Genomic DNA, 21,444 nt, shown 5'->3' with positions numbered 1-21,444 from the left:
GCCTGAAGAACCATTTTTCAAAATGCATAAAATAAAGATATTACAATGGAAAATAATTATGTAAAAACAGTTAACAAAACATTAAAATAATTATTAACACACTAAATAACAAGGTCTAGCATCATGTCAAGTAGCTAACATAATTTTGAAGTAGTGATGAGTACAAATGATATGAGATATTTTAAAAATATTCTACAGGGGTGCCTGGTTTGCTCAGTCAATTCAACATCTGACTTTTGATCTCTGCTTAGGTTTTTATCTTAGAGTCATGAGTTCAAGCCCCATTAGGGGTAGAGACTACTCAAACAAATAATAAAACGAAATTTTCAAAAATCCATGATTTCTATTAGTGACCAATAATACAATGAATTGTTGCTTCATAATTAGGAATGTATCAAATATCAGAGTTAGTGAAAATAAAGATATTTCTTTTTCTATCTAAGTTCCGGACCTTAGGTTATAAACCCTTGAACTAGGGACAGGTAAATAGGAGAATTACAAAACCATTCTGACTGGTGTGAGGTGATATCTCATTGTGGTTTTGATTTGTATTTCCCTTATGCCGAGTGATGTGGAGCACTTTTTCATGTGTCTGTTGGCCATCTGGATATCTTCCTTGCAGAAATGTCTGTTCATGTCCTCTGCCCATTTCTTGATTGGATTATTTGTTCTTTGGGTGTTGAGTTTGCTAAGCTCTTTATAGATTTTGGACACTAGATGCTGGCGATGATGCGGTGAAAGGGGAACCCTCCTACACTGTTGGTGGGAATGCAAGCTGGTACAACCACTCTGGAAAACAGTATGGAGGTTCCTCAAAATGTTGAAAATAGAACTACCCTATGACCCAGCAATTGCACTACTGGGTATTTACCCTAAAGATGCAAACATAGTGATCCGAAGGGGCATGTGTACCCGAATGTTTATAGCAGCAATGTCTACAATAGCCAAACTAAGAACCTAGATGTCCATCAACAGATGAATGGATAAAGAAGAAGTGGTATATATACACAATGGAATACTATGCAGCCATCAAAAGAAATGAAATCTTGCCATTTGCGACGACGTGGATGGAACTAGAGGGTATCATGCTTAGTGAAACAAGTCAATCGGAGAAAGACAACTATCATATGATCTCCCTGATATGAGGACGTGGAGATGCAACATGGGGGGTTAGGGGGATAGGAGAAGAATAAATGAAAGAAGATGGGATCGGGAGGGAGACAAACCATAAGTGACTCTTAATCTCACAAAACAAACTGAGGGTTGCTGGGGGGAGGGGGGGTTGGGAGAAGGGGAGGGGGTTATGGACATTGGGGAGGGTATGTGCTTTGGTGAGTCCTGTGAAGTGTGTAAACCTGGTGATTCACAGACCTGTACCCCTGGGGATAAAAATACATTATACGTTTATTAAAAAAAAAAAAAAAGAAAGAAAGGATGAATACCCAACTTTTGTAGCAACATGGACGAGACTGGAAGTAATTATGCTGAGTGAAATAAGTCAAGCAGAGAGAGTCAAGTATCATACGGTTTCACTTATTTGTGGAGCATAACAAATGACACGGAGGACATTGGGAGATGGAGAGGAGAAGGAAGTTGAGGGAAATTGGAAGGGGAGGTGAACCATAAGAGACTATGGACTCTGAAAAACAACTTGAGGGTTTTGAAGGGGCGGAGGTGGGAGGTTGGGGGAACCAGGTGGTGGGTAATAGGGAGGGCACATATTGCATGGAGCACTGGGTGTTGTGCAAAAACAATGAATACTGTTATGCTGAAAATAAATTAATTAATTTAAAAAAAAAAAGAATTACAAAACCACATGATCTTTAGGAGACCTCAAAATCCATACCCTTGTCTCTTTTGATACAAGGGTTACAATAGAACACACCATCTTTTGTTACTATAATTAAAAGGATTTGCAGTTCTGCTAGGTAGAACTAAGTCACTTTATCACTTTGGGCAATAACCACAGGTCTATGTAACATATGGTATGTATTAGTTTGGTATAGTGTAATATAAAAGAATGCTGCATTGGATCTTAATTTATTACCAAAAAATGGAAATTTCTAACATTTTTCCTTACTCTTATATTCAAAATTATATTAATATTACTTGGAAAGAAAAGATGGTGCTCCAAGATTCTGCTTTTTAAAAAGCATTTAGCTAAATGTGTCCAATGTAGTTGTTGAAGAGCAAAGATAAACAATTCTAAGTGTCTTTATTAAAAGCAGTGCAAACCTTGTTTTCTTTTACCATTGCTTCATATTTAGTTCAATGACAGCTACCATTAGTATCTGTCAGCAGATCCCTGACAGAGGGGGGAAACAGTGACTCACCCTTGATCACTGGCATGTCTACTCTGGTTCATCTGAACTGCCTCCCAATGCTTTTAGAAACAAGGTAGATGTTTGACAAGTCCCACTGAGAAAATCAAGAGAAAGAGAAGAGCCAATATCAAGGAACCAGGTCTTAGGGCAAGTAAACAATAATGCAGAATTTTAAATAAAGTGGCAATCAGAAGCAAAGGGAATGATCTTGGTGAAATTAGTGTATGTCATGTATTTCAGGGCTGAGGTATTCCATAGGATTTTGCCACAGATTTACAGAAAAGTTTCATTAATGCCATTGTTGTGGATTGAACTGTGTCCCTCCACCCTAAAGATATGTCGATACCCTAACCTACTTGTATCTGTGAATGTCACCTTATTTGGGAGTAGTCTTCACAGATGTAATATAGTTAAGATGAGATTACACGGGATTACAGTTGGGCTCTGAATCCAATGACTGGTATCCTGTATCCTTATAAGGAGAGAAACAACTGGAGCCAGGAACACAGAGCTACCAAGGGAGATGGGGGAAACAGTCATGTGGCGACAGAGGCAGATTGCAGTGATGCACCTGTAAACCATGGAATGCCTGAGGTTGGTGGGAACCAAGCTAGGTAGAGGCAAGGAAGGGTTCTTCCTTGGAGATATCAAAGGAAATATGACCTTCTGACATTTTTCTGTCAGACTTCCGGCCTCCAGAACTGTGAAAGAATAAATTTCTGTTGTTTTAAACCACCCAGTTTGCTGTAATTTGTTATGGCAGCCCTAGAAAATGAATATAACCACCTCCTTTAAAAGAGTTGGAAATTCGCAACGATTGGCATCAGGGTGACACCTAATTTCTGTCTCAAAAAGTTGTTTGAATTCTAAAGTAATATAAACTCAGTTTAAAGACAGCACGACTGCAACCTTCTTACAAATATAAGGCTAAAATTAGGAAAATGAAGTTACAAGTACATTAGCCTTGACCACTACCATGATTGAATGACAATGCTAAATACTGGCAGTGGCTCCGAGAAATTGTAATGAGTGTGAAAGTTACATACATTTACTTGATTTAATCATGTAATTTTGTATTGATCTGGTACTCCAATGAACTGCTAAGTCTGGAGAGCACAATTCAAGCAATTAAGTGATTACAGGTGACAAAAGAAGTATGGAGTACCCAGTGATTTCCCAACAGATCTTTTCAGTTTTAAGGAGCGTTTGAGCACATCGAAATGCACATAGTTTCCAAAATTTCTCTCATTGCTGGACTTTTAAATGGCAAAGCAGTAAGACAAATGCAAGAGAAACAGACATAGAAAAGCTGAGTCATTGGATTAAAAGGTCCCGAGATTTTCACAAAAACAATATAAATATACTCATTGAGAACAGCCCTAAATCACAACTCCTGGGACGAATTTTTCTTCTCTGTATTTTACCTCATTACTTCCTCTCCATAAATCCATAACCTTCCTATCTCCCATTTTTCAACAGCCTGTTCCTAAATCATGTTCCCCCCCAAAATCTTCTCCAGTATAGCTGTGGAATTCCTCAGCAGGGATGGTGTCCCTCTGCCTTTCTTCTTACTTTTTATTATCGAGATACAGATATAGATATAAATATAGATATAGATATTTGCATTTCCTCTCTCATCTGACTCTGAAGTTTGGTGTGGCCATGTGACATGCTCTGGCCAATGAAATGTGAGCAGAACTGGCGTGTCATTTCTGGGAGAAAATTTTAAGTGCCAGTGCATGACCTACCTGCATCTCTCTCCTCACCTAGTGATTGTGGAAGCACATATTAGCATGGAGCATGCCTTAGTCTGAGTCTCACAGGGATTACAATGAGCCTGACTGCTGTAGATGTGACGCATGAGGGAAATAAGCTTCCATGATTCAAGCCACTGAGATTTAGGCCTTTGTTTTTCTTTTGTTATTGCAGCAAAACCTAGCCTATCATGCAAGATACAATAATAAACATTCACACTGCTTTATTTCCAATCTTAGTTTATTTCCATCTCAGTTAATACTTCTCCATAAAAGTACTGGGTGTTATACTCAATAAATCATTGAACATTGCCTTCTCCATAAAAGTACTGGGTGTTATACTCAATAAATCATTGAACATTGCCTCAAGGACTAATTATGTACTATATAGTGGCTAACTGAACATAATAAAAAATTACTTTTCCATATAATAGACAAGGTTTAGATTAGAATTACTGGTTTACCAAATGGAAAGCTAAGGCTTAGTGCTATAGATCTGGTAAGAATACAAACTAGAGAATTGAATCCAGTCCAGCATTCTTTCTTTTATAAGTTGTTTGTAGTAGATTTAATGTGACTATAAGCATGGTCCTAATAGCAAGGCTGTCCTTGTCTGGATTTTAAGAAGGCATATGGTTATTGCAGAATAATGGTATGGTTACTACTAAAGATGTTAGTAAATTGAATTTGTGAAATTGCCATTATGTTCTGTTTTTATCCATTACATTGTATAATGAAAAATAAAAATAAAAGGGGTCTGTATTTACTACAAATTTATTTAAAAATTTGAATTCTGAAGCTGCATGGTAATGTTAGATTAAATTCCATTAAAATTCTATTAACATAATTGAATTACATTTTAATGACTAAATAATGAAAAATGCTTAATAAAATGCACTATTTATATTATTAAAGATTTCATTAATTGGATTGAATAGTATTTGGACTTATTACTAGTAGAAAAAAACTACAGCCTACTTAATAATGTTTTTATGCCAATAGTTACACTTCTTTCCATACTTTTTGGTCTTTAAATCTTTTTTTTTAAAGATTTTATTTATTTATTTGACAGAGAGAGAGCACCAGTGGTGTGGGAGGAGCAGAGGGAGAAGGAGAATCAGGGTCCCCACTGAGGAACCAGACACGGGGTTTGATCCCAGGACCCCAGGATCATGACTGAGCCACCCAGGCACCCCTGGTCTTTAAATCTTCTAGTGACTGCTGCAACATTACCTAAAAGTCAGGAGTGCATTTCAGATAAAAATACAACTAAAATGCTTAAAATGAACAAATGTTTTTGAAGAATATTATGGGAAGTCAGACAGAGAAGCCTTTAACATGGACAATTTCAAGACAAAAACGTTATTGGTTGGTTTCACCCTAAAAAGAGTTTTATATTCCAGCTTTGTTGACTGATTTTTTTTTTCAAAGAAGCAGGAATATTTCAGGTTTCTTTTAGCTACAGTGTAAGGGGCATGGAAATAAGCAGACGCCCACACTCCTTAGGTCTGAAAGATATCCGCAGACTTGGGGCAAATCAGACAGCTGCACTCTACTGAGTACATTATGTTCATTTCTGCATTTGGATTTCATTTGAAGTCTCTCTTGAAAATTCCATCTCAAGGGCATGGCCTCAAAAGACCACCACTTCTACTTGTTCCCAAATGTCCCTGCAATGTCCAAAGTCAGCTTACCTGCTCATTGGGAAGAGTAGTTTTTTAATAAAATCATTGAGTTCATGTATAACAGTTATTGCATTTAAATGAAAAGAATTTATATTAGTAACAAAAGCATATCACCACCAAATCATAAATATAAATAACCAGATATCAGTCCATGAACTACCTGGAAATCTTGAGCAAATCGTACTTAGAGAACTGTGGTTATTTATATCAGATACTGCAAAGAAAGCTGATCTGTAGGACAGCTGATATAAATAGCAGCAGAAAGAGGAGCAGGGAAAGTCACATTTGTATATGTGAACAGATCAAGTAAACTTTTGCAACCCTATGAACTTGAAAACTACTTCCAAGATTGCATTACAACAGCATCCATTATACAAGGGAGGTTTTACTGCACTGTTTTAAGAGAAATACAAATTCTCTGGTGATCCTTGAACTGTGCTGCATTAAATATTCAAATAACCTACTACAATGAAGGATACTGAAGCTATCTGCTAATCAGCCTTGCACCATTACTCTACCCCTAGGGAGATTTCATTACTCACCCTGCACCCCCACCCAGATCACTCTAGATTATTTGACAACCAAGTCTAAAATTCACTCACAGTTCTTCCTTATTGCATAAAAGTAGTTGAGAGCCAGGGGCAGCTATGGGCTGAATGGCAGAGCATGAGAGGGTGGGGTGGCAAAAGGATGGGGTGTGAGGGTACGGCATAGTTCTTTAACCAGATGGTATTAAGTTGCCCCTAAAACTAAAAGAGAAGATATATCCTTCAGAGTTAGAGGTTAATGAAGTTAGGTTTGTCCACTTCTCTAGCAACTGCCACATTTCCCATTTTTTCCTGATGAACCCTGTTTGGGTTTTGGTTTTTTCCCGCATCTGTAAGTCTTCTTAAAAAGTTCTTTCATTCCTACCTCAGTTGCATGGGATAAATTTAGTTTATTTAAACTAAGTAAACTAAGTTTACTTTCATTTTGTGGTTTTATAACTTACGAAGACCATAATGACATCTTCTAAGGTATGCTTTCCCTATTCTAATGCTCCCAAGTTTTGCTACTTAAAGTGAGGTCTGTGGATCAGAAGGATCAGTATCACTTGGGAACTTGTTAGAAATGCAAATGCTCATCAACTTCATCCTACTGACCTACTGCAACAGAACCTGCATTTTAGCAAGAGTCCCATGAGATTCATATGATCATATATGTTCGAGAAACAATGCCCTAAGAGACATCTTGCTTCTGCAGCTGAGAGACTTAGTGTCATGCACCGTTGGGACTCTCTTTCTTGCAGGCTGCCTCCTGATGGAGGTAAAAAGTCCAGAAGCACCATCCTTTCAATTAAACCAGTATTCCTGGTTATCCATTACTATTAGAAAGGCCACAGGAAAGGAAATATTATGTGATCTCGTGACTTTTGAGACCTTAACAATGGAGCTCCCTTTGAGAACACATTACTGGACAATCTTACATCCAAGTTCAAGCCAGGCAAGTTTCAACTCATTGCCAACTCAACTTTCCTGAACATCTGGACTCTATCTCCCATTCTCAGAGAAAAGACAAGTACATCACTGACTCCACCCAAACTTGCATCAGAGACCCCCTTCCCTAACTCATAGGTAACCAATATCATTCTCACATTTTTAAGTTCTTCCAAAGAGAAAGCTCTCTAGTGCCACCTCAGCTACAAGTTTCATTATACTCTGAGCCTTGGAACATGACCGCATTCATCATCAAAAATCCTGGAACAATTCCTAGGTTTCCATTCTCAGAAATACTCAATTCCAGCATCAATCACAATTGGAGGAAAGGGGAAAGGATTGAACAAGGACACAAGAGCTGACAGGAGTTAGCAGCTAAAGCTCTGGGGTTCTACCTAGAGTTCAAGGTGTAAGATGGCACCAGTAGCTTGTTGAAGCTTTCAGCATACTCTTCTACTTCCTAGACTCTTTTCCTTTTGTTTGTATAACTGTGTTTGAAAAAGTCTTCACCTGCCCTTCGATCCTCTCTTAGAATTTCATATCCTTTATGGATTGGATAAACATGGCTGTATCTTCCAACTACAAACACTGTCATAAAACTATTACTTATACTTGGTCTTTCATTGAGAATCTCATTTTGACTGTGAAGTCTGTAACAGTCTTCATCAACTCAGATGACCTCTGCAAACTGATTCATAGAGTCTACTTCATAGACTGCAACAGGTGCCCATGACAAATTTATTACTTGCAGAGAATTTCCAGTTACTCACTAGTTGTAGAATCAAGACAACTGATCTTGGAAGCTACTCTGAGTTTCTTTCCTCTTCTCAAAATGATTCAGGCTTGGTCTCCCTTAACATCCTTCCCCATTCTGCTTCACTACTAGATCATTCATTTCCTAAGATAATGTCCTCTTATTCATCTAGTATTTCTAGTGTCTTGAAGTGGCAAATAAGAGGTAATCAATAAATATTTATTTACTTACTTATTTGAGAGAGAGAGAGCATGCGCAATGGAGAAAGAGTATAAGAGGGGGAAAGGGAGAGAGAAGCAGACTCCCCTGCTGAGCAGGGAGCTGATGTGGGGCTTGATCCCAGGACCCTGAGAGCCACACAGGAGCTCCTCAATAAATACTTCTTAACTTAAGATAACTGGGATGAAAAAAACTAGCTTTCTACAGATGCTATTATAATCAAGAAAGACACTAAAACTTACTGAGAAGGTTATGGGACTACTGTCATAAAAATTTAGAAGAACTATTTCTCCAGTAAGTACTTCAGTATTTTGGTGGCTCACACCTTGATTTCAATCAGTTGAGACCCAGGGCACAGAACCCAGATAAGCTGTGTCTACCACCTGACCCACACAAACTGTGAGATGATAAGTCTATGTTGTTTGGAGCCACTACGTTTGTGGTAATTTGTTACACTGCAAGAGATTACTAATACAACTGATTACTAATATAACAGCTTTGGCTTCTAGTGCTGTAAATATTCTTAAAATACAAGAGTTAATTTTATTTTTCTCATTTTAAAGATTTATTGTATATGAAGCAGACTCTGAAAGACATCAATTCCGGGGACCATAAAATCGTTAGTAGAAGAGCTGCTGTGAGAATTAATAGCTTCTCAGCCCAAAGTTCTCAGCTCACTGAACATACCATCTGTAGCTCTGCTGCCTTCTCTGATAGAGAAACAAAATTGTTTAGGGGGCTATGATTTTCTATGTTATGTTTGTAAGAGTGGTGTCTATATTATCATTCCTAAGAAAGAGTAAGTTTAAACATGAAATTTTGTGAAGCAACAAAGACTCAGAGTTTCCGTTATGAAATCAAAGAAGTTCAGAAGCAGCAGAGACTCAGCAGAGTAAAACCAAAGTGAGCAGCGGCAAAGCCACTGATAGAACAGGATGTGGTAACGTTTACACTTTTTCTCTTGTGTCTTATTTATTGGTCCCACATAGCACATCACAAATGGTGGCTTCAGTCCTTCAGATGGTAGCACCTAGTGTCAGGCTTTTTCAGCAGACTTACTCTGTGGAATTATCCACAATTACACACTCTTGTAGTTCTTATATTAATCCCTAATTTCTTTTTAAAATGTTTTAAATATTTTATTTTTTAGAACAGCTATAGGTCAACAGCAATATTGAGCAGAAAGCAGAGATTTCCCATATAGGTTTTGCTCATACGACAGCCTCCCCCACTATTAACATCACCCCCCAGAGTGGTACATTTGTTCCAATCGATGAACCCACACTGACACATCATTATCCCCAGAAGTCCACAGTTATATTAAAGTTCACTCTTAGTGTTGTACCTGCAATAGGTTTTGATAAACGTTTAATGTCATATATCCTTCGTGACAGTAACATACAGAAGTTTCCCTGCCCTAAAAATCCTCTGCCCTATTTATCCTTCATTCCCTGCAACCCCTAGCAACCACTGATCTTTTTAGTGTCTCCGTAGTTTTGCCTTTTCCAAAATGTCATATAATGGGAATCATACAGTATGTAGCCTTTTCAGATTGGTTTCTCTCATCTAGTAATATGCACTTAACTTTCCTCTATGTCTTTTTATGCCTTGATAGCTCATTTCTTTTTAACAGTGAGTAATATTCTGGTGTCAGCATGTACTATAGTTTATCTGAAGGATACCTTAGCTACCTACTGATAGACTTCCCGGTTGCCCTAATTCCTTTTAAAAATATTTTTTTTCTGTGCGACCATGCAAGTTCTTATAGTTTACCATAGAAAGTAACATAATAAATCCAAGAGCAAAAAAGAAGAAAAAAATGAAGAAAAGTAAGATATTCCAAGAAATATGTGAATTGAAATTCTTACCAATTTATATGCATCATGTTTTGGATATATTGAAAAAAATCTTAAATGGCTACAGTTGAGAACCTAAAATTAAATGTAACATCTTGGTATATTAATAGTCATTTAAAGAATAAAATTGTATTACACACAAAAATATCTGAATTCTATAACAGAATGAAGCCTCTGAGAATTGAAAGCAGCCCCAGAACTCCTCCCCCAGGTGAGTGAGGCTTCAGGTGCCAGAGGCTATTTGGATCTGAAGGACGTGAAGGGTCAGTGTCTTCAGTCCTCTTGCATCGACAGATTATTTTTGCTCTCTATGTTTCAAACTTTTTCACCCAGATTTAAAATAATATATGTTATGTTCTCCATCTCCTTCCCCCCTCCCAGCACCCCATCTCTCTCATAGCCCTACTATAAGACCCACAGGATAAGAGACACCTTCCCACACCTACCCACACTTTCCCTCAGACCCCCTCAGAAAGCTGCTCCTAACTCTGATTAGTCTAGTGGCTTCCAAGAAGAAAAAAAAAAAAAATCCGTCATATATATTTTCTGGAAGCCCTCTGAATCCAAAGGCAGAGGCTGTCTTAATCATCTTTGTAAGCCCCGTACAGACCGTACCCTTTGGAGATTATATGTTAACTCCTTACCTAGGTTCCTCAAGTCTAAAGAAGAAAAACAGAACATGCGACCCATTTTTTAAAAAAAACATTTTAGAGCTGAAAAACTAAAAGACCAAAGCAGTGATTTCCAGTTCAGAGTTTGCTGACCACTAGGTTGTTTTAAATGATCCTTAAGTGTACAAAATAATCAAACTGCTCTCACTTTTTTCACTTTCCTATTTTCCTCTTGGGATTTTTTTCCTTCTCCTTCTCATTGCAGTTTGAGGAGATAGTGAAAAAAAAAGTATTCTTGTTGGGGTAGGGACTGGAAGTCGCTTTCCTGAAATTCATTTTCCCCTTCTTCCTTAATACCAGACTCCCATATTCTTGAGAGCAGCCCCTCGTATAGATGAGGAGGGGGAAGTGAAAAAAATGAGGCTTTAAAAGAGGGTTGGCTTAGCTTGGTGGTGTACTTTTTGCCCTGCTCCTCCTTTCTCTGTCTTCACGCCTGAAATGTGCATTTTGGTGAGAGCTTCCTCAGCCATCTTGAACCATGAGGCAAACCTGAAGATAGAAACCACACACTAAAGATAGTGAGTGAAAAAGAAATAAGGAGACTAGATCACTGATTATGAAATGACCACACTGGGGCTAGAGTGCCAACACCCAGAACTCATGTATAAGAGAGAAAAACAAACATCTATCTAAGTTTAAAGTTACTATTATTTGGGATAGCTATTACATACAGCCAAGTCTAATTGATAAAAATTCTTAGATTCACTTCTAAATGACAGCTGTTCTACCTTCTGCGGCCCTTCTAGGTACATCGTGCTTTTCCCATGCTGTGTGGCCAGACAAATCCGGTGGCTTTCACTGGACAGGATGACAGAAGCTAGTTAGCACCACATGGCTACACTTTCCCACCTATCCCCTCATTTGCACTTAAAATTTTCATATGCCTTTTTACTACATCATCTATTTCTTCTAGTCCTGCAGGAATCTGGATGTAGAGCTAGGATTAAAAGAGCTAACAAGTCCTTCCTTCTCAGTATCACATATGCCAAGTCATCCATAGCATCAGAAAGAAAAGCACTTAATCAGAAATCTATGAAGACAGAGAAGATTTTAAAAATGCTTCTAAAGGACATAAAAGACAACTGGAACAAATAGAACCACTTACCATGTTCTTGGATAGGAACCTCACTGTAAAGACATTCATCTTCTCAAAGCTAATTTGTAACTGTAATGGCACCCCAAAAGAAATCAATATTTATTTTCCAGAATGAAATACAATTATTCTAAGGTTTATATAGAAAAATAAATAAACAAGAACATCCAGGAAAATTCAGGAAACAAGAATGAGGAATGAGTAACTCCACCACATAAAACACCATAAAGCCTCAGTAATGAAACCAATATGGAACTATTACATGAACAGAGATGTGAGTTTAAGGAAAAAAAAAATTTCTCAGCTTCAGAAATAGACTCTTAAAAAACCCAGAATTTGGTATAGGATAAAAGTGGCACTTCATATTCATGGAGAAAAGATGGAGGATACAGTAAGTGGTATTGAGAAAACCAGGTAGCCATAAGGATAAAAAGTTGAATCTCTATCTTACACATACACCAAAAAATTTTTCAAAGGATCAGACTAAATGTAATAAAAAATAGTAAAAGTACTAGAAGAAAGGATATGAGAATTCTTTTTATAACCTTAAAGTAGAGAAAGGCTTTTCTATTACACAAAATCTAGAAGGCATAAAAGAAAAATTGATAAATTAGGCCATATGTTAAAGAAAAAATAAAATTCTAAATAGTTTTAAAAAAACTATAAAGAAAGTCAATACATATGAAAAATATTTACAATTCAAGTAACCTAAAGAGGACTAATTTCCTTGGTATACAGGTAGCTCCTACAAAATACTCATTTACCCAATTCTATCTAAGGTAATAAGACAAAATCTAGCAACCCAATGAAACTTGGTCACAGTCTAAGAACAGTTAATATAATTCTAAAAAATACAAATAGCTCCTAAATACATGAAATAAGTTCTCATTCATAATAAAAGAAATGCAACCTCATTTTTCACTTAGGATATTGGCTAAATTCCAAGACAACACCATAGAAAAAGAGGCCCTCTCCATATTGTTGGTGGCAGTAAAATTGTTAGAATTCTATCAAAGACAACTTGGTAGTTTCTTTCAAAACTACATATTCATAAACCTTTTGACTCAACATTTCCACTTTTCGTTTTTTCCCTACAAATATACTAACCAATGTGCATAAAGACAGGCATACAAGATTATTTATTGCAATATTATCTGTAATAGCCAAACATCTGAACACCTCTGTCTTTTGATGGGAGACTAATTAAAAACTATGGTATACCCATTAAATGAAATGATACACAGCTCTAAAAAATCATGAGAGAGTTCTTTCTGTACTGATGTGGGAAAATCTGTAATATACATTAAGTGAAAAAAGAAACATTGCATAATACAGTATATTATAATTCTGTGTTAAAAAAAAGAGAAAAAAATGGGAATATACTCAGAGACAAATGGTTCACTCCATACCTTTGTATACTTTTTGATGATTGGGTCATTAAAGTATATTACCTAGTCAAAAATTAAATGATTTTTCATAAAGTAAAGGAAAGAATATGGATACATGTCATTGAAATCTCTACAAATCTAGAGACCTATGTAATCTGTCCTAGAAGATTAAAGAAGAAAAAAAGTCAAAAACAAATTAAAAAGAAAAGCTTTTTCTTTCCTTGTCTTAAAAATCTTGATGCTTCTGAATACATTCACCAAGAGAAGAGTCGATACAACCTCATTCCCTATTTAGTTAATTCTCAGGGAGCAGTATCAGTACCTAATGAAAGAATATTCCCTTTCTCCAGGACAGGGAGACCTGACAACATTCATCCAGTGAGATTTCAAAATTACTATGGACCAGTGACTGCAATGAGCCTCTCATTGTCACCTTTTTTTTGAATGGAGTGTTCACTGTGGCTATCCTGTCCCTATTTCACAATTATGTGTTGGGAGATTGTTTGTCATGGGGGAGGATTAGACAACTTGTCTCTTAAATTCACAAGCTTTCAGGTCAGGAGAAGCTGCATCTAGAATTGACATAAATCAGAAAATCCTGGACTTTGAAACTGATTCCATAAATTAATGACAATTCTAGGATATCTGGGGAATAGAGATTATTAGAATTAAGGTATTTTGAGTGTGGAAGTCATGTGAGTAATTGTGACCTAGAAGGTGAAGTGTGGCAGACTGCATTATTGTTCCCAATCCCCCACTTTTTTCCACAACTATCCTATATTCCAAGTCACTATGCAGAACCTCCCAGTAGAATGAAAGAATATTTTTTTCCCTCATTGATGTTAGACTTACTCACGTGATTTGCTTTGACCAGTACAATGTTTGCAGAAGTACATAAGCAGAGGGTTAAAAGATTCTTGTCTGGTTGGGCTTTGGCACATTTACTCTGCCTTTTACCATGAGAAAACAATGCCTTAGATAGCTTCTTGTCTGAGAAAGATGAAAGAAAGGTAAAGTCAACTTAGATCAAATATTCAGTTTAAAGCCATACCTTGCTGAGGGCAGTCTAGCTCATCAAAATTTCAACTGGCCCTAACCCGTGTGTGAGGAAGAAATAAATGTTTCCTGAATACTCCTGGGGATTAGGTAATCTATTATCCAGTATTATTGTGGTAACAGCTAAGAGCTAATTAGTACCAATTCAGGAATCTGAAGAATTATTGAGGGAGATTTAGTTGCTAGAAATTGATTCCAACTTATTTAAGGGTAATTGTTGGGAAGTTATTGCTACTCAGTACATGTCTACAAATGTTCAAAAAGATCCAGAAAAACTGTGAAACCAAATGACTGCTTCACAGAAAATGACAGGGATATTCTCTGAGAGGGAGGGGGCCCTAAGTACATAAATGCTATCATTAACTTTACATGTGAAAATATTTTATTTAATATTAAGAACAATGTTTTAAAACTATGAAATGAAAATCTTGAACAAAAACTCGAAATTATTACCTCAGAGATGGGCTTGACATTTCCTGCACTTATTATTTCCCTATAAATCTTGGTCAAGATAAAAAGTAGAAATCTCCAATTCATGAGCTAAAAGTGACTCTATGTGAGATGTTACTGCTCAGAACAACTCATGGCTCATCCTTCCTTTTCCCCCATGGTAGGTCATAATGAGACCTCACTGTGCTACATACAGAACATGAACCATCACAGCTAAACACTGATGTTTACATCCGCCGCATTTCAAGAAAGCTTTTCCATGTGTAAGGACTGAATTGTTATAGTAGCTAACCAGCTGATGAGTATTTTGAAAAGAAACTACTTTTCCTGCAGGCCATGGGTGTGATATGAATAGCTTACCCTTAATCAACATGCCATAGAACTTAAGGCCTTCATTCTGTCTTTACTATTTTTAAAAAATATTTTATTTGAGAGATACAGAGAGAGCAAGCATGAGCAGTGGGGAGGGTCAGAGGGAGAGGAAGAAGCAGACTCCCCACCAAGCAGGGAGCTCAGTCCCAGGACCCTGAGGATCATGACCTCTCTTTTTATATCCTATCTCTATCTTGGCTAGGGCTGCTATAACAAATTATCATAGACTGGGTCGCTTATATAACAGACATTTATTTCTCATAGTTTGGGAGGCTGGAAATCCAAGATCAAGGTTTTGGGACATTCAGAGGGCCCGGTTCACAGATGGCCATCTTCTCATTTTATCCTGATATGGTGAAGAGCAGAGGGAACTCTCATGTCTCTTCTCATAAGTGCACTTGATTCCATTCATGAGTGTTCCACCTATATAACCTGATTACCTCCCAAAGGCCCCACATCCTAATATTACCACATTGGGGGTTAGGATTTAAACATACATATTTCAGGATAACATAGTCTATAACATTCTCTTAATTTTATTCCTCCCTGGTTTTTTCCCCCTTAAATCACAGAACAGAATTAAACTCAAAGAGAAGTAGAGAGAGAGAGTGTGTGTGTGTGTATAAAATAACATTTCATAATCTATTCTCTATTGCTTCTTTTTTTTTTAAGGTACGAGACTAATGCCATAAGCTTGTACTATGTTTAGAAAAGAAAAATGTAACTGAAAATCAGAGTAAGTCATTCAAAATGAATGAGTTTCTAAAAACATTATAATTCTTCAATGGCAGCATTTGGACCCACCGCCCAAGCCAGTTTTAACCCAACCAAGATGCTGGAAGGCAGAGCACACCATTGTGCCCATCAGGCCAGTGAAGGCTATGGAGCCCAGGGCTCCCCGACACCGCTTGCTGGGCTCTCTTGTGTAACAGCCATAAGCATAAAGAACTCGTCCAATAATCCAGGCCAAGGCTAGGCCAGAAATTATACCTGGGTGGTAAACACCTCCAACGGCTAGGAAAAATAAGGTGGTTACACTTTTGAAGTGTTCTGGTGGATGCACTGAACGTGGTTGAAAAGGTGCCGGTTTTCGGGTCCATGCTGTACATGGTAGGATACTTCACTTGGTACTTCTTTCGGGCCTTGGAAATGCTGATGGCTAGATGAGCTACCATTATGAAGCTGGCAGCACAGGTCAGAACTACAAAACCACGTTCCTTTGAGAGGACAGTCATGCTGGCTCAGGATCACTGCTGCTCAGCTGCTGCCCACCACATTGCTTTCTAGTCACCCTGTCACCTCCTCTTATTTGCAACCCCTGCATTGGCCAGTCACCTTTTGACAAGAATTTTAAAAGATGTCCTGTTTATTTTTAAATGAAATTTATGAAAACAAGTAATTTGTTGTGAGAAAAGTGACAATATGGAAAACCAGATTTATTAAGTTTAAACAATTATTTATTAAGTTTAAAAAATTATTTATCGGGGCACCTGCGTGGCTCAGTGGGTTAAAGCCTCTGCTTTCGGCTCAGGTCATGATCCCAGGGTCCTGGGATAGAGCCCCACGTCTGGCTCTCTGCTCAGCGGGAAGCCTGCTTCCCTTTCTCTCTCTCTGGCTGCCTCTCTGCCTACCTGTGATCTCTGTCTGTCAAATAAATAAATAAAATCTTTAAAAAATGATTTATCAAATTTCTTATTTTTTTTTAGATTATGTGAGATGAAACCTTTTATATACAATTGATCTATGCATTCTGCATACAAATTACTTTGGAAATAGGGCATTTTTGGAAACTGCACTTAGGGGTGACAATGATGTATTCATTTTTGTTACATAATAAAATATCTGATAAATTATATCTGATTTTATGAATTATTTTTCACTGTAAAATTCAAATATACTAATATAAATGGGCTTCCTGCTAAGAATAAAGATAAATAGGTTATACTATCTTTGGTAATTAAAAATGATTCTTATAGAAATTAATTTTCCTTCCACACTTATTAAAGAAAAGTAAAGCCCACCATATATACTACTTTTAAATTAATCAGTGAAATCTGCACCCCCCAAACCAGCAATCAGTATGCTTGATTCAGTTTTGGGAAACATAGAAAAAATGGCTGCTATCTGAACTTCATTAAATATATTGAATTTATATATTTTTGGAATATATACTTATATATTGAGTTGACTATAACTCAGTGTTATTTTGTCACCAACTAGATTATAATATAATTTGATATTATATTAAAAAGACCATTTGAGAAGATATCATGGTTCCTCTGTTGGATAATTTTTAAAAATATTTATTTATTTATTTATTTATTTATTTATTTGAGAGAGAGAACATGCAGGGGGAGGGGTAGGAACAGAGGGAGAAGGAGGAAGAGAATCCCAAGCACACTGAGTTGAGCATGGAGCTGGATGTGGGGCTCTATCCCATGACCCCAAGATCAAGATCTAAGCAGAAACCAAACCTGTGCCACTCAGGTACCCCTCTGTTAGATGACTTTTTAAAAAAAAAAAAAAAATTATGTCTAGGGGAGAAGTAGGGAAATTTTTAAAGTAAAAATTCATCCTTATTTTAGTATTTAAGAAACCAATTTTAACATATTCTTTAAGATAAGTTGTTAACTTCATAATGGATGAATTAACACATTAGGATTATATTGAATTGTTTAAATTTGTTAAATACAATCATGTTATAAAGTAAAACAAAACTCGTATTTCTGCTCTGAAGTCTATGGTAAATTAAACACTATATTTTCTATTTGGTTTCCAATGCCTCTTTTTAATGAGAGAGAGCCACAGTGAGAGGGCACAGATGGACATTTTGCACAAGCATGAGCTGTTGCTTATTCATGAGTAAAATTACTCTCACCAAGTCTGTAAAGTAGTATGGTTTTCATTCAGCACTGCCTCTCACTTCTCAGTGATGGCACTCAAGCACCATGGCCAAGGGGAACATGGGGCCATAAATCTCTCAACAGGGCAAACATTTTCTGTTTTGTCAGATGAAGTCTCCATTTCTCATTTTAAATTAACTTGGGTGTGTGTGTGTGTGTCTATGTGTGTGTGTGGTGTGTGTGTGTGTGTGTGTATAAGCCTAGAGTCAGAATGTCTCCTTAGGGCAAAATGAACAATTTTCCAAGGCACTGGGTCACTAAGAAAGGTTTCCAGGGAGAGCCTGTAACCACTCTGATGTTGTGTAGTCTAGGAAGTGCAGGAAGAATACACAAAGACTAGACTATCCCACAGGTCATGAGGGAAATTCCCAGTTGCCTTTTAAATCTGATCCCCTAAATTACAAAATTAAGTTTTTGAATAAAAGTGGCAAAAGGAGTAAGAAGAGGAGGTAATCTTTCCTTGTTTTAAAGATAATAAATGACAAAGTATGAGGTCTAAACCATCTATTCAGTACATTTAAATAAACTTATTTTTTCTGTATATGAATTAGTTTCATTTTCCCTTCTTGCTTGCTTTTCTTTTTTTTAAAGATTTTATTTATTTATTTGACAGAGTGAGAGAGCACAAGCAGGCAGAGCAGCAGAGGGAGAGGGAGAAGCAGGCTCCCCAACGAGCAGGGAGCCCAATGCGGGGATCAATCCCAGGACCGTGGGATCCTGACCAGAGCTGAAGGCAGACGCTTAACCGACTGAGCCACCCAGGTGCCCCTCCCATCTTGCTTTTAATGACAAAAACATTTACTACCAATTTTCCTAGCATTCTTGGATTCATATTGTTTTAGGGACATACAGGTATTTTATATGGCTTAAATAAAAACAAGTAATTCCAAGTCTCTCTAAAATAATTAGATGGCAACCAGGAAGAAAATATCTATATAAAATACATAAACATGTATAGATAAAAGACAAATAAGCAAATAAGCCAGAGTTTCTAAATAAGAAATCATGTCAAAAGAAACCCAATTACTTAAAAATCATATTATAACATTAGCAGACAAAGGAAGTGCAGAAAATGTAATAGACCTTAATTTTAGCATAGTCACTTATGAACTCTCATTTGAAAAATGAATTCAAATTAGCTGGGATAGGAGAGCTCTCGTCTGCACTAAAATAGCATGAAGGGTTGTAAAGGGAAGGTAATGATGAATGGCAATGTATTGAATCACACATTTTTTTTTTTTTTGCAAAAACTGTTCCAAAATCTAATGTATTCAAAGTATTTAAAATACCAAACTATTCATCCAATCACCTGGATGAAAGAGAGGAAGGAAGGAAGAAAGGGAAAAGAAGGAAGCAGAGAGGAAAGCAGCCAAGTTTTATGTGTGTCCTACATATTTTTGTAGTTTGAGCATTAATCCAACAGTAAGCCCTAAAGGCCTGTGGGACTGATGGTCTGTAACACATCTGATAGCAAAGCATAATATATTAGACATATACCAAATTTTCTTCCCCTCATTTCTCATATTTTGGTCATATGTAAAGTAATAGGAACATCAAGATTAATTACAGAATAAAGACAAGTAAAAAGAAAATTAAACCCTGATTGCCATTAACAATGGTTAACATGTACTCAACTCTCATCATGTTCTGGGTGCTAAGATTTAAATTGGTCATTCTACTTAATCCTGAAATCAGTTCTAAGAGGTAAAGACTATTATTATTCACATTCTACAGATGAAGAAAACTCAATTTCTTTTCTATTAAGACAGCCAGTAAATTGTGAAGCTAAAACTGAAACAATGTCTTCCAAAATCGTGCTCATTTCATTATATCACTTCACCAGTATTATTATTGTTATTTGTTGTTATAATTATTATGCTTACATTCATGGAGTTTAACAGACAGGGAAACAAAAACACAAATGTAAGCAATACGGTTGAAGAGCTCTGCAAGAGAATAATCAGGGGGGCCTGGGTGACTCAGTTGGTTAAGCATCTGCCTTCAGCTCAGGTCATGAGCTCAGGGTCCTGGGATCGAGCCCCGCATCAGGTTCCCTCCACAGCAGGGAGTCTGCCTCTCTTTCTCTCCTTCTGCTCCTCCCCTCTACTCATTCTCTTTCTCTCTCTCAAATAAATAAATAACATCTTTTAAAAAAAAAAGATAATAATCAGAGATATGCTGAACGACAATTCATATAATCACCAACATATATCCAGTCCTTACTTTGAATGAGCCACCATGCCAATTCACTTCCATGTGAAGCATCTCTAGACTTCATGAGTTTAGGAGGATGACAGAAACGAAGACACTGAGACTAGGGGGATTTAAGAAACTTCTCTAAGGCTGTTGTGGTAGAATCAGGATCTAAATTTAGGAGTTCTGATTTGAGAGATTTTCTGCTTACCCATTCCTAGATGGGGATTTTCATCACTGGATGTACAGTACATTGCACAGGTCCTGGTTGCCTTAGAACATCAGAGAAGGGGAAATCACTCCCTCCTGACAGACAGGAGGAGAACAACAACAAAAAGAGTGTCTGGTAGGTAGAAACCGAGCACAGCCCAGAGATAAGAAAGCATAAGACCAGGTTCAGGGAGCATGCAAGAACCAGTGAGAGAGGAGCTCAGGACCAGAAAAAAATGGGTGGTTGGAGAAAAACCAAGGTACTAGTTTTCTGTTGCTGCTACAACAAATTATCATTAAGTATGTTGGATTAAAACAGCACAAATCTAGTATCTTATGGTTCTAGAGATTGGAATTCCAAAATCACTCTCACTGGGCTAAAGTCAAGGTGTCAGCAGGACTGGTTCCTTCTGGAGACTGGGGGATGGGATTTTTTTTTCCTTTCCCCTCTCAGCTACTAGAAGTTACACGCCTTCTTCGGCTCAGGACCACTTCCTGCCATCACTCCAGTCTCCTGCTTCTATGTTTACATACTATCTGATCCTCCTGCTTTTCTTATACAAACCATCAGGATTACATGGGCTCACCTCAATAGCCAGGGTAATGTCCATCACACAACCTTAATTTAAGCACATCTACAAAATTCCTTTGCCACAGACTAAGGAACCCTATTTCCAGATTCTGGATATTAGCACATGTACATCATTTGGAGGACACTTTCCAGCCTGTCACAAGACTAAATAGGCAAGTTCACAAAACCTGACAGTGAATGACCCTTCTTGCCAAACTGGAGATTAGCAAGTACTAAAGATTATTTAAACAAGGACATAGAATAATGAAAATAATATTTTAAGCTGAGTAATCTGGCATTTAAAATAATTCATCTAGGGACACCTGGGTGGCTCGGTTGGGTGTTGGAACATCACCCGGTTTCAGCTTAGGTTATGATCTTGGGGTAGTGGGATCAAGCCCCAAATGGGTTCTGTGCCTAGGGTAGAGTTTGCTTGGGAATCTTTTCCTCTCCCTACTCACGTGTGTGCG

The 21,444-nt window shown here is 37.2% G+C and overlaps 1 protein-coding gene and 1 pseudogene across 3 annotated transcripts in view; both read right to left on the bottom strand.

The window, feature by feature from the left end:
* KCNQ5 (potassium voltage-gated channel subfamily Q member 5) overlaps nt 1-21,444 on the bottom strand; it is a 553,626-nt gene that overhangs the window by 431,086 nt on the left and 101,096 nt on the right. The gene's annotated exons all lie outside the window — the stretch shown is intronic.
* Nucleotides 15,808-16,332, bottom strand: LOC123942446 (annotated as a pseudogene).

The sequence above is a fragment of the Meles meles genome, chromosome 5, assembly GCF_922984935.1.
Source record: "Meles meles chromosome 5, mMelMel3.1 paternal haplotype, whole genome shotgun sequence".
In the NCBI taxonomy this organism is placed as follows: domain Eukaryota; kingdom Metazoa; phylum Chordata; class Mammalia; order Carnivora; family Mustelidae; genus Meles; species Meles meles.
This window is presented reverse-complemented; position numbering and strand designations above follow the sequence as displayed.